Below are 12,882 nucleotides of genomic sequence, written 5' to 3' on the forward strand. Positions count from 1 at the left end.
TCTTTCTTATGTAAAAAATATAGAAATGGGTACTTTATCATACAAAAAAAAAAATTCAGAACCTGTTCTTTTATGTTATATATATATATATATATATATATATATATATATATATATATATATATATATATATATATATATATATATATATAAAATTAATTATTATATTGTATATGGTCAGTTAATTTTTCTATTTATTTTTATTTTAATTAGTTGGTTAATTATTATTTTCAGTCTTTGTTTCTTCCTTATTGGAATATATGCTGCTAGCTATATTTATCACATTTTTGCATTAACTCTTATGCTATTTAATAAATGTGTTTATTTAGAAATACTTAACAATGCATATATATAAACAAGATCAAATAAGAAAAGGTTTTTCCTATAAAAAGCAAGGGCTGATCTTAGTCGGTCATTATGATTGAAAGTTTTAGTAAAAAAAAAAAAAAAACACAACAGTACAGATGAGGTCAAAGTACCTATGATATCCCTGTACTATAATGTTTTATTCAATTTAGTCTTTCTACTTTAATTTTGTTCATATTAGTCCCTATACTTTAAAAATCGAAATAATTAAGGAGAATAGCTTATGTGAGCAAGTATTTATGTATTTATTTTGGACATATTAATGTAATATATTGGTAGTAAAAGTAATTAATTTTAAATATTTATAAAATAATATATGAGTTGGCATGTAAGTATGATAATATAGCAGAGATAAAGTCAGTGCTACATAGGATATTGTCCTTAATTGTTTCATTTTTTAAAGTACAGGGACTAAATTGAACAAAATTAAGGTAGAAAGACTAAATTGAACAAAACACAATAGTACATGGACCTTATAGATACTTTGACCGTTCATTATATAATTATTGCAAACTTTTAGTAATGGTAAAATCCTAGCCTTTGATTTTTCAAAATGGAGGGTGTAGATGTATCAACACAAGGCCAAATGCGCACCAGTGACTCAATGGGTTAGTAGGCATGCCGGTGCGCACAAGGAATCTGCCCATTTTAAACATAATTCCCACACTGCCACCACCGAAGTTCAAACCTTGGTCTGTTACCAAGACCAAATACTGCCCACTAAACCATTGAGCTAAACCCATACGGGACGAGATTGTCGTTCTCTTAAGCATTGGTGGTAGATGTAGAGCTTATACTTTTCGAGCTCAATGTACACAATTACGCTATTTAATTAATTGTACTCGCCAAATTCATATGCCGAAAAGAGACAAATTAAAAATGATGATAGATATGCACAAAGAATTTTACTCATAAAGTTGAATATTAATTTACGTTACCTTAGACCCAACTAATTCACTAGTAATTATATTCAATCACTTTAATATATTAACATATGAAAATTTATCTATGAACAGAGTTTTCCTGTTTAAGCAAACTATTCATTTCTTCACATTAAGCTTTTCAATCATTTGCTTAATTCACTACTGGAAATTATGGAATTTCCGACCACATGAAAGTGATATTAAATCAAGTCGAAACCAAAATGAGGCGATTTGAAATGGTCGTTTGCCGGTGCTGTTTGTGGTGGTTCAGCGGTTCACGGCTAGGTGGGCTTCTTGGATTGCAAGCGAGCATCACCGCAGCATCACTCGTGTATCACATGCGCCCCAAGGGCCGAGTTCGGCATTGGATGGTGGCGTGATTTGTCGTGTAGATGCGGGCTTCCATGGGCCGAATCATGCTCCAGCTTTTGGTTTTGTTGTACAGGAGGTCGATGGAACCTTTGTGGCGGCAGGGAATGGACCTCTTATTTGCCCGTATGACCCCCTCTTGGCGGAAGCTTTAGCTTTGTGTGAGGCATTATCGTGGCTAAGGAATAATGACTTCTCAATGGTCTCAGTTTACACGGATAGTTGGTTTTGGTTTCAAGTCTTAGACATGCTAGTTCCTTTCGTACTTATCTTGATTATGTTTTGCTTTCTTGTAATCATTTGCTTTCCGCTATGACTAGATCAGTAGTAAATCATGTTCGTAGGGATGCTTTACAGGCTGCCCACGTTATGGCAAAGCATGTAACTGCCTCTTTGGCACGTACACAATGGAGGGATGTTCCTCCTCCTTTTCTTGAGCCTGGTATGGCTAATGCATTATGAGTTGTTGGCTTTAAAAAAAAGATCATATCTTTGATTTTCCAAAATGGAGGATGTGGATATATCCACACTTTTTATAGGAGAAAGTGTTCACACACACAGAGGTCACTGTTCAAGAGAGTTCAACTCTTCCCATGAGTTCGTGTGAACAAATCTGGTCGATTAAAAGCTAGAGATCAATGGTCAAAACTAGTCCATTATCAATTGTGCAACTGCAATTGCATAGGTTATAATGGATCAGATCTGGTTGATTAAAAGCTAGAGATCAATGGTCAAATCTGGTCCATTATCAATTGTGCAACTGTAGTTGCATAGGCTATAATGGATCAGATCTGACCACATTGATCTTTTAATAGATCAAATTTGTCCACACGGACTCATGAGAAGGGTGAACTAATTTTATTCATGTGAGCATATTTGAGGGGTGAGATTGTCGTTCTCTTGAGCAGTGGTAGATGTAGAGCTTATACTTCTCAAGCTCAATGTACACAATTATGCTATTTAATTATTTTACTCGCTAAATTCATATGTTGAAAAGAGACAAATTAAAAATAATGATAGATATGATCAAAGAATTTTACTCTCAAATTTAAATATTAATTTGTGTTACTTTAAAACCAGCTAATTCACTAGTAATTCAATATCTTTAATACATTAACATATGAAGATTTATCTATGAATAGAGTTTTCCTGTTTAGGCAAATTATTCATTTAATTTCTTCACATTAAACTTATCAATCCATTGCTTAATTTTACAATTTATGTTTTTCCTATTTAGTTACAGATACATGATGGATTATATTATCACACCATGCACATAAGGAAATGTTAATTAAGAGGTGTTTGCATGCATTTACATCGAATTTTAACTATAAATTAAAATCCTAGCTTGCTTGCCCCTTTCTAATAAACTATAGAGATCAGTTCCTATACAGGGGGAATATGAAAATAAGCGTGATTGGAGAAAGATATATTCAGATCCAAGGTTTACATAGAAAGGTATTTTCTATGTTGTTAGTATCCGTAATCTTGTGGAATTTGACCGTTGTTTCGATGGCTATTCTTATCTGAAAAATTATATCGTTGTTGCTTACACAGTTAAATATTAAATAGTGGTGAATTCATGCAATATAAGTAATAATGAAAAATAATATCGTTTGTTTAACGGCTATATACTCCGTATTAAGTAATGGTATATTCATGTGTATTTCAAGAAAATTATACCGTTGATCTCCAACGGGTAGATGTTAATTAAGAACGTAATGAATGATGAGCGAATATATATAATTCAGGCAATTTTTTGATCTCCCATGCCCCACACATTTATATAAAAACGGTGTTAATCTCCAACGGATAGATGTTAATTAAGAACGTAATGGATGACGATCGAATATATATAATTCAGGCAATTTTTTGATCTCCCATGCCCCACACACATTTATATAAAAACGGTGTTAATCTCCAACGGATAGATGTTAATTAAGAACGTAATGGATGACGATCGAATATATATAATTCAGGCAATTTTTTGATCTCCCATGCCCCACACACATTTATATAAAAACGGTGTTAATCTCCAACGGATAGATGTTAATTAAGAACGTAATGGATGACGATCGAATATATATAATTCAGGCAATTTTTTGATCTCCCATGCCCCACACACATTTATATAAAAACGGTGTTAATCTCCAACGGATAGATGTTAATTAAGAACGTAATGGATGACGATCGAATATATATAATTCAGGAAATTTTTTGATCTCCCATGCCCCACACACATTTATATAAAAACGGTGTTAATCTCCAACGGATAGATGTTAATTAAGAACGTAATGGATGACGATCGTATATATATAATTCAGGCAATTTTTTTGATCTCCCTTGCCCCACACACGTTTATATAAAAATGGCTGAGCTATTGATGACTCATCTTATCTAAAAGGTCTTATATATACCCTTGAATTCGATCTTTAATTTGCTAAATTAACTCAAAGTGAGCTGAGTGAGGGTCATCATAATGTATCCTTGTCGTCCACCCTCAAATGCAAATCTTCGTAACCAAATTGCACCTTCCTCCCCAACACTACAATTACAAGGTGGTTCCCCATCATCATCTGTTTCCCATGCCCAATCCGAAGCCGCCAAACGTAAGCGTGGCCCGGACTTCCCTTGGCCAAAACCTAGCTACTATAGCCTAGACCCAAATGTGGCTCAGACTATAAAGCCCAAAATTTCGCTTTTATACCTTTCCAAAGCCAAAGAACTTTTAGGGCCAAACGTTGAGATTATCAACGCGAATCCTGAAATCTCGATCGTCGATCATTGCTCTGCGGATTCCAATTCTTTAGAAGTAGGCGTGCACTACAACTCAATCAAGTGTGGCCTTCGTTTTCCTCTACACCCGTTCATCTCAGAATTTCTGAATACCCATAAAATCATACCGGCTCAATTAGCGCCCAATGGGTACAAATTCCTAGTCGTTTTTCTGAACGTTTGTAAGGAATGCGATATTCCTCCGTCTCAGTCCCTCTTCCATTATTTGTTCAACGTTGAATCTGGCGCACTGGCGGAAAACCAGAGCTTTGTCACCATCTCCTCCCGTCGCGGTCTTAAATTTGTGACGGACCTTCCCTCCTCCCACAGCGGTTGGAAAGAAAGGTTTTTCAAAGTCCGGCTCCCAGCGTCTCAAATATGTTTCGTTAATGTCTGGGCTACCCGGGTTATATATTTCCCCATGCCCGAAGAAACGGATGAACTCTTGACCCATGCGAAGCAAATAGCCAGTGTTCCTCGCTCCTGTAATTACTATGCCAGTAAGGAGAAAATTGAGATCCTATATGAGCTTAAAGAAGTTGAAGCTGAAGCTGCACCACCAGAAGTTTTACCCATACCAGCTGATGATGATCTTATTGAGCCCAAACCCGAGATTGAGGAGATTGGAATTGGGGTTGTGAATGAATCTACTAAAGAGATGGCTGAGAAGATCAAAGCTTTGGAGGCCCAAATCTTTTTTGCTCGACAAGCTGGGATTGATGATTTCATGAAGTCCCAAGAATTTCGACAATCTGCACTGGAGTACATCCATGGCAATCTAGATGCGTTCTTGGCTTGGGAACTTGCTGACAAGTCCCGGCGTAAGGCTTTTTTCAGAATTATGGATCGATGATAATCCTGCTTGGATAAAGAAGAAGCTCCGAGAAAAAGCAGCCTAGCTATTACAAATATTTCCATTAGTGTTAATTAGCTTGTTGTATTGTCTGTAGCAACTCATGGCGTTATGTAATTGTGGCGAACTTTAATTTAATTTGTTTGTGTTGTTTTCTTGCTTATTTTGGATCCCTTTCCTCCTTCACCTTATTTTGCAGCGCAAAATTTGGGTCTTATAGGATCACCTTGTATTTTGCTCTTTCAGTGTCCCTCTCACTCAATCTATATGTACTCAAAAACATCATCTTAGGTTAGGCCATTTATAAAATATCTTTAAATCAATTCCCTTTAATTCTTTATGTTGGGAAAAAAAAAAAGAGTTACAACTATTACACTTTTAGACTGCAATCATAAAAATAAAAGATATAAACTTTTGGACTAGGATTGGTATGACACCCATATTATATGTGCAAATTATAATATGGACCACGGCCTATGTTGTAAAGATATAAGGGTGTGTTTGGTTCAATCGTTATGCCATGGAATCGTTCACCATCCATGGTGAACACGGTTCCAAATGGTAACGGTGTCCGTAAGTGGCACCATTATCTTCCACCAATCTTTTTTTTTTTTTTTTTTTTTTTTAAATTAACAACGCGACTTTTCTTCTTCATTTTCACATTTCGCAGTTTCACTTTCTCTTCGCGCAAGCTTCTTCAACACTCATAAATTATGAATGTGCAGGCGTGGATTTATGAATGTGCAGGCGTGAAATTATGAATTTTCTTTTATAAGATTATGAATTTTCTGTTATGAGATTATGAATTTACAGAAAATTCATAATTACATAACTAAATTCATAATCTCATAACAGAAAATTCATAATTTAATAAATGTATTTTTATATATAAAATTAATTATTATATTGTATATGGTTAGTTAATTTTTCTATTTATTTTTATTTTAATTAGTTGGTTAATTATTATTTTCAGTCTTTGTTTCTTCCTTATTGGAATATATGCTGCTAGCTGTATTTATCACATTTTTGCATTAACTCTTATGCTATTTATTTAATAAATGTGTTTATTTAGAAATACTCAACAATTCATATATATAAACAAGATCAAATAAGAAAATAATTTTCCTATAAAAAGTAAGGGCTGATCTCCATCGGCCATTATGATTGAAAGTTTTAATTAAAAAAAAAATAGTCAATTTTATAATTATTGAAAATTTTTAACAGTACAGTTCGTTATATAATTATTGCAAACTTAAAAGTTTAGTAATGGTAAAATTCTAGCCTTTGATTTTTCAAAATGGAGGGTGTAGATGTATCCACACTTTTTACCGGAGAAAATGTTCACACACACACATTCAATGATTGAGCATATTTGAGAATTGAGAGGAGAGATTGTCATTCTCTTAAGCATTGGTGGTAGATGTAGAGCTTACACTTTTCGAGCTCAATGTACACAATTATGCTATTTAATTAATTGTACTCGCCAAATTCATATGCCGAAAAGAGACAAATTAAAAATGATGATAGATATGCACAAAGAATTTTACTCATAAAGTTGAATATTAATTTACGTTACCTTAGACCCAAGTAATTCACTAGTAATTATATTCAATCACTTTAATATATTAACATATGAAAATTTATCTATGAATAGAGTTTTCCTGTTTAGGCAAACTATTCATTTCTTCACATTAAGCTTTTCAATCATTTGCTTAATTTTACAATTTATGTTTTTCCTATTTAGTTACACTAGTATTTGTGCCCGTGCGTTGCACGGAATGAATTTGTTATAATATTTTATAAATATTTAGATCGATATACAATTGTATAAATTATAACATCAAATATTATATAATATAATTGAAGAATTGAGTTGCACCGATTATGTTTTCTGATGTTATCAATGCTTGAATTTGAGTAAATAATTGCCCAATTAATAGCTAACGTGTAGATATACGCATTCGGTGCTGCAACTTTAGAGATTTTATATATCAGTGTTTAGAATTTGTATTAATTGGGCTAATTAGCTCGTTGTCTAGCAATTCAGTTATAGAAATTATTTATATGGAAGATATATTTTCTATGTAGATATATAGCAATTTTGTCATCTTTATATATAAAAAACCATAATATCAATGACTTGAATTATACATTATTGAAAATCTCTTTGTAGACAACATGGTAGTAGTAACACAATTTTATCCATCCTCGTCTAGAGTTAAAATCACCAAACCATCAGGATGGGTGACTCGGGAAAAAGTCACATACAATTAACCGTGATTAAAGACTGATTTTTTCAGTAATAACTCAACGTGAGTTAGTGTTTGACCCTGACTTTTGTTGATAGTCGTGGCATATGCGAGCATCAACATGAGTTGTTTTCGTTAGAACTTGAAGGGCAATCTCGTATCAGAAGGGTGAAAGTCATTTTAATTGAAGATTTTACTTTTATTAATAGTATAAATATAGATTGGTGTCAATAATAATTAATAAATTATTATTTCCTTATAAAATTACATAAAATTTCAAATGGATTTTCTCATTTATTACGCAGAATTTGTTTCTGTTATTCTTACAATTATAATGGTTTAATTATTCTCAAAATTTGATAACCATTTTTCTTTTTTAAGTTGACTTTAATTTGTGATAAAAATTCATTAGATATTGGTTAATTTTCATATAAAATTTTGTTACCAATTAAGCTTTATTAATTTTTTTTATCAATTAATTAATATTCACATTAATGTGGGCGGAAATGTTGAAGATGTGAATTTTACTTTTATTAATAGTATAAAGTAAATAATAATTAATAAATTATTATTTCTTTATAAAATTACGCAAATTTCGAACGAATTTCTCATTTGTTACGCAGAATTTGTATCCATTATTTTCACAATTATAATAATTTAATTATTCTCATAATTTGGTAACCATTTTCTATTTTTATGTACATATTGACTTTAATCTGTGGTAACAATTCATTAGATATTAGTTAATTTTTATATAAAATTTTGTTACCAATTAAGCTTTATTATTTTTTTACTAATTAATTAATATTCATGTTAATTTGGGCTGAAATGTTGTAAATGAGGATTTTACTTTTATTAAAGTCATTTCACTAAGAACCTGGAGCTTGTGGTTGAGTGGAAGGGACACATCCATCCTTATTAACCAAAGGTGAGCAACTTTAAATCTCCAGGCCAAAGCATAAATGATATTGCAATAATTAATTTATTTATGATCATTGATTCACATATTTTATTTATTTATTTTTTCTTTAATTATTCTCGTTGTAAACATAAATGATATTGCAATAATTAATTTATGATATTTAGCAAGTTGTATTTTTTTTTTAAATATAAAATTTTCTCATGTTTAGGGATTAAAAAATATTTTAGAATTATTTTTATTAGTAAGTAATTTTATTTTTAAAATATTTTTCAGCAACCCAAACACTCCATTAGTCTATAATTAAAAAAATGAAAAATAAAAGTTATTTCATTAAGAAAATTAAAACTAATTAAAGTAAATCTAATCATGCTATATTTATTTGTAACTGTATATTAATTTCATTTTGAAATCAGTGGTTAATATCTTTGAATTATTTATATTTTTTTTCAATTATTATAAACAAAAATTATGATACTTATCAAATTGTATTTAAAAAAAAAACATTTACACATGTTATGAGGGATTAAAAAATATTTTAAATTATTTTTTATTAGTGTGCATTTTTATTTTAAAATATTTTCCAGCAATCCAAACACTCCCTTAGCCTCCCATCAAGAACGGATAAAGAAAAGTCATTTCATTAAGAAAATTAAAACTAATTAAAATAAATCTAATCATGCTACATTTATTTGTAACTCTATATTAAGTTTATTTTGAAATATTTGGTTCACATATTTGAATTATTTTTTTTTCTTTAACTATTATAAACAAAAATTATGATATTTATCAAATTGTATTTTTTTAAAAAATATAACATTTACACATGTTATGAGGGGTTAAAAAATATTTTAAATTATTTTTATTAGTATGCATTTTATTTTAAAATATTTTGCACTAATCCAAACACTTCCTTAGCCTCCCATAAAAAATTGATAAAGAAAAGTCATTTCATTAAGGAAATTAAAACTAATTAAAGTAAATCTAATCATGCTATATTTATTTGTAACTGTATATTAATTTCATTTTGAAATCATTGGTTCACATATTTCAATATGTTTTTAATTATTATAATTTATAAACAGAAATAATATTGTACTAATTAATTTATGATATTTATCAAATTGTATTTTTTAAAAAAATATAAGATTTACACATGTTATGAGGGATTAAAAAAATATTTTAAAATTATTTTTTATTAGTAAGTATTTAAAAAAAAAAAATCACCAACTCAAACACTCCCTTAGTCTCTATAAAAAAACTGATAAAGAAAAGTCATATCATTAAGGTAATTAAAACTAATTAAAGTAATTGTAATCATGCTATATTTATTTGTAACTATATATTAATTTCATTTTCAAATCATTGGTTCCCATATTTGAATTATTTTTTTTCCTTAATTATTATAAACATAAATAATATTGTACTAATTAATTTATGATATTTATCAAATTGTATTTTGTAAAATATAGTGTTTTACCGGGAAAATTTTTTGTTGTTATGAATTTAAAATTAAAATAAAAAAAAAAGATGTTAAAATGTACAATATAATAATATAGTTGGATTTTTATATATTTGGTCAAGTACCTATTTTCATAACATACAAAATTAAATTTTAAATATTGTATGGTTAATATAATCTCTAATCATGTACATATTTAGATAAATTTATAGAAAAAATTTATAAAATTAAATTGATTTATTCCAAATTGTATTTCATATATATTATAATTCTAAAAATATGAATAATAATAATTAAGAGAATTGTACTTAAAAATCAATAAAAATGTAAATTCTAAATTTTGTATGAATAAATATAAACTCTAATCAGAGGCATATCATTATCTCTATATCTCTATCTCTATCTCTATATATATTAAAGTAAAATGGTTGACACAAAAATTTTTCCCCCAAAACGTAGGAACATTTTTGTAATATCATTTATTATTATTATTATTATTATTATTATTATTATTATTATTATTATTATTATTATTATTATTATTATTCATTACCCTATTGTGGTGGCTGGCAATCCAATTAATATGTCATTATTTACCTATTGATTACGCTCCCATTTTTATTTGACTCATATTATTCTGGCTGGCAATCCTCTCCATAATTAGTGGCAATCCTTTCCATATAATTACTATTTATATTTAACTTATATTATGCTGGCTAAATAATGAAAAAAATATATTTCCATAAAATAAAATATGTCAGCACTTATCTAAATAATTACTTACTCAATAATTATTTATCCTCTCCATATAATTAGTTCCGTATTGATTATAGAAATTATAGAAATTTAAATTATTATTAATTAGTGAATTTTTGGTATCATTTTCCTTTTTAGTTAATTTGGTTTCCTTTTCTATGTTTTTTACTGTTAACAAATTATTAGTATTAATCTCCTTTTATATTTTCCTTTTTAAGCTAATAATTTATATCCAAAATTATTGTACATTTATTTTAGTTTCATTTCCTTTTCTATTTTTCCTACTTTTACTCCTAACAAATTATTAGTATTACTCTCCTTTTATAATTTCATTTTTTACTGCTAATTAACCTTATTATTACTATTATTATTATTATTATTATTATTATTATTATTATTATTATTATTATTATTATTATTATTATTATTATTATTAACTGAATCCCGTTTTCATTTCATTTTTTTTCTTCTGCTAATATTATTATTATTATTATTATTATTATTATATTATTATTATTATTATTATTATAGTAATTATTATAGTAATAATAATTCGTTATTATAGTATAGCATTTTAAATTAAATTATTTAAATTAAATCACCCTATATATTTAAATAGATTACCATAAAGTTACCATAATAATTACACAAAATAATGAAAGAAAAATTATGAGAATAATTACCCTTAATAAAAATTAGGAAATTATATTAAAAAACAATCTATATATTATGGTAAGTATAATCTATTTTGTGCCAATCATATTATATATTAAGTATAAAAATATATATGTATGTAAATTACCATAATAATTACACCGGAAAAGGTGACAATACATAATTATTAGGCAATAATATTAATAATTAATTATTAAGGCAGGTAAAATTGATTTTGTACTAATAATATTATACATTAATTACTAATAATATTGTATTAAAAGCAGTGAGTCTATATAGTACAACTCCTTTCTTAAAAGTTAAAAAGGACAACTCCGAAAGCATTGGGTGGCTGCTAACTGTCAATCACCCTGCTTTTATTTTTTTTTATTTATTCTAGGAAACCTTAAAAAAAAAAAAACTTGTACCAATAATTTTACTCTAATCATCCAACCATGATATACGACATAGTACAATGTGGGGGAAACGAAATAGATTTGAGATGACTGCATTCTTTGTATTTAACAAACTATAGCATGGCATCATACATCAGTCGTGTACTAAATTAAAAAAGAAAAAGAAAATATCAAGATGGTCACAATAGCAAAAGCACTCAAAGGATAGGGAGCTACACAATCCTTATTTGTCTTGCATGGCAAATCATTCTTCTTCTTTGCTTCATCACCACTCCAAATACCTACAATCATTATATCAACTCACAATATTAGATTTTTCACACATCTAATAAACATGTATGTTCTCTCTTATATATTTTTAATGTAGACTCTTAAAATATATATATCATTGTGAAGTTGAAGATCTGATTTTACCGTCGTTATTATTCTCGATCGTATCTCTACAATCTTTCATAAAAACTAAACCATTAGGGTTCTATTACCAAGGCTCTTCCTCCTCAATTTTCTTTTGTTGAAGCAGAGCATCCTTACGTATCTTCAAGCTCATACCAGAGATATAACCTGCAAAACCTATTGAAGTACTGGAGAATATAGTTAGAAAAATATATATAAAAAAAAAAATCATACGAAAAGAAAGCAGAAAAATAAGTCTGAGATTCTTTGATTGATGGGGAGGCTAGAGATTAGAAGAATTATAAGTTTGTATTTATAGGTAGAAAATACTAATTCAAAAGGAAAGAATAATAATTTATTTATTTAAGGTAATGTTGAGGTAATAACATTATTATTATTATTATAGATTATTATTATTATTATTATTATTATTATTATTATTATTATTATTATTATTATTATTACAAAAATGCCACTAAGTTTTGGGGGGAAAACTTGGTAGGGGGATTTTACTTTTATATATATATAGATATAGATATAGATTATTATTATTATTATTATTATTATTATTATTATTATTATTATTATTATTATTATTATTATTATTATTATTATTATTATTATTATTACAAAAATGCCAGTAAGTTTTGGGGGGAAAACTTGGTAGGAGGATTTTACTTTTATATATATATATAGATATATAGATATAGATATACATGATGGATTATCACACCATGCACATAAGGA

This window comes from Ipomoea nil, unplaced genomic scaffold (genome assembly GCF_001879475.1).
Source record: "Ipomoea nil cultivar Tokyo-kokei standard unplaced genomic scaffold, Asagao_1.1 scaffold1043, whole genome shotgun sequence".
Lineage (NCBI taxonomy): Eukaryota > Viridiplantae > Streptophyta > Magnoliopsida > Solanales > Convolvulaceae > Ipomoea > Ipomoea nil.